Source organism: Lissotriton vulgaris, chromosome 7 (assembly GCF_964263255.1).
Source record: "Lissotriton vulgaris chromosome 7, aLisVul1.2, whole genome shotgun sequence".
In the NCBI taxonomy this organism is placed as follows: Eukaryota; Metazoa; Chordata; class Amphibia; order Caudata; family Salamandridae; genus Lissotriton; species Lissotriton vulgaris.
Window position 1 is genome coordinate 621983544 of NC_141695.1, and position 2322 is coordinate 621985865.

Sequence of the window (2322 nt, forward strand, 5' to 3'; positions counted from 1 at the left end):
CGCGATGGACAAAAGGGTAACGTACGGTAAAGTGAAGCTTGTTGGGAGATAACGAAAACCACAAGGGCCGTTTGCCCCCTCCACCCCCTTTTCATTTAACTGGGGTTGCTGGCACATATCTTGACAATTTCCTTTCTATGTACATTGACGTTCGCATGGTTGGTTTGCCTCGTAATAATTACGAAAGCTGTTCACTGCAGTAGACCGCGTGGCCTAATGGATAAGGCGTCTGACTTCGGATCAGAAGATTGAGGGTTCGAGTCCCTTCGTGGTCGTTGTTTTTTAGTCACTTTTATAAATGCTTACAATTTTTGGGGTGAGCTCTAAATATTAGCAGCAACTAATAGTTTTAGTTTTTTTAAAAATAACTTTATATTTACTATATTTTTTTGTTGTTCGTTCTGATATTAAACCGTTGTAAAACTAACAAGGAAGAATGTGTGAAGCAAATAGAGGGTTTCGTTATTTATTATTTATTTAAAATAAATAAATAAATAAATAAAATGTGCGCACTTATGTTTATACACGCGCGCCAGAGCACCCCCCCCCTTCCCCTGAAAACATCAGTATATCATTTGTTGTGCTGAGACAGACAAAGAAAGAGGAAACGGTCTTGTGAATGTGCAGCCCCAGTGGCCTAATGGATAAGGCACTGGCCTCCTAAGCCAGGGATTGTGGGTTCGAGTCCCATCTGGGGTGGATCGTGGTCATTTTTCCTGCTTTTGCCTGGACCGAAGCATTATTTATCTGCCGACTTATATAGCGCAGGGAGCACAGTTGAAGGTCGAAAGAGAGAAATTATAAAGTTAAACGTTACTGGATCTGACTGGGAAATATGTGTTTGCACGAGAGGTAATAGTGTATTTCGGACTTCTAAGTATCAAAATAATGAATGTTTGAATTGTAGTGTTTTGTGGTAATTCCTTTAGTGATGTGTTTGCGAGATGGCCTGTAAAACGCAGTCCGCACACAATTTATGTGAACTTCCGCCTAGACTGAGCCCCGCAATGCACAGAATTTGTAACCTTCGCATTACATTTAACTCACAATGTTTAGAAGATGAAAATGTGCTCGAGAGAAAAAGAACACCCAGTCTAGTGAGGACCTGTGCGCTTGCGCAGCAGCTTTCACTATAGGGAGCGTCATGACAACGGCGTCACCGACGTAGCCCCAGTGGCCTAATGGATAAGGCACTGGCCTCCTAAGCCAGGGATTGTGGGTTCGAGTCCCATCTGGGGTGGCTGACAAACAATCGTATTTTGTTGTTGTCATGTATCTTATTTTGTTTGAATCTTCCGTCTCATGCACTGCAGCGTAATGGATTCGTTAACCGATTCCAGTACATTCTATTGACCCAGACTTTAATCATCCACAGCAGTTGGCTGACAAACAATCGTATTTTGTTGTTGTCATGTATCTTATTTTGTTTGAATCTTCCGTCTCATGCACTGCAGCGTAATGGATTCGTTAACCGATTCCAGTACATTCTATTGACCCAGACTTTAATCATCCACAGCAGTAGTGTTTTGCACCTGACCGTGAAAATATTTATATAAGATGATATGTTATTTATTCACTCGTCCAGGCATACATTTTAATTATACACCGCACAGGTACATATAGCACCAGTGTCCCGATGGAGATGCCTTAGTCTAAAACAGGGATCCATCTGGGGGTGAAAAAAACATGTTTTTATGGTTGTGTATCCAAATTTGCTGGGGTCTTCAATCTTAAGCAAATTAGAGCTGAAACGTGATGGATTAACAGGTTCACGTAAACGCTGAAATTTCAAACTTTAATCACCACAGCATGGGTATGTTTGAAGATTGTATATACTTGTTTTATACCTACCGAGGTGCGACGAGGGGGTAGGTTTCGTACTTCATTGACAAAGTAAGTGTGGTATCATGTGTCATAAAGCAGCCCCAGTGGCCTAATGGATAAGGCACTGGCCTCCTAAGCCAGGGATTGTGGGTTCGAGTCCCATCTGGGGTGGCGTACAGATGAGTTTTTTTGCAATTTGTCAGGGTCGTCACTCTCAACAACATTAGGACTGTAAGGTGGGTGAAGGGGAAGTCAAATGTGAACATCTAGTAGCTGAATTTCACAGTTTATAACCAGAAAACGCATCATCAATCCCGGCTCCCCACTTGACCAAATTGTGTGATTCTCAAGCAATTGTTTGATTTTACTTTCCCTCCTTTTTCTTCATGATGTCTTATAAAAATGACCATGAAATAGATGAGGTCAAGATATGCGCTGTACAAAACCAACTCCTGTGTATGATTTTATGAACTACTATGTTGTCTGTGCCTAAAAGCA

At 41.6% G+C, this 2322-nt stretch overlaps 4 non-coding genes across 4 annotated transcripts; all 4 read left to right on the top strand.

Moving 5' to 3' along the window:
• The first annotated feature begins 202 nt into the window (after window positions 1-202).
• On the top strand, window positions 203-275 carry TRNAR-UCG (transfer RNA arginine (anticodon UCG)). The gene has a single exon. It is a non-coding gene; the product is annotated as a tRNA-Arg (tRNA).
• A 351-nt stretch (window positions 276-626) lies between these two features.
• On the top strand, window positions 627-699 carry TRNAR-CCU (transfer RNA arginine (anticodon CCU)). Its single transcript has one exon. It is a non-coding gene; the product is annotated as a tRNA-Arg (tRNA).
• A 468-nt stretch (window positions 700-1167) lies between these two features.
• TRNAR-CCU (transfer RNA arginine (anticodon CCU)) lies at window positions 1168-1240 on the top strand. Its single transcript has one exon. It is a non-coding gene; the product is annotated as a tRNA-Arg (tRNA).
• A 682-nt stretch (window positions 1241-1922) lies between these two features.
• Window positions 1923-1995, top strand: TRNAR-CCU (transfer RNA arginine (anticodon CCU)). The gene has a single exon. It is a non-coding gene; the product is annotated as a tRNA-Arg (tRNA).
• The last annotated feature ends 327 nt before the right edge of the window (window positions 1996-2322 follow it).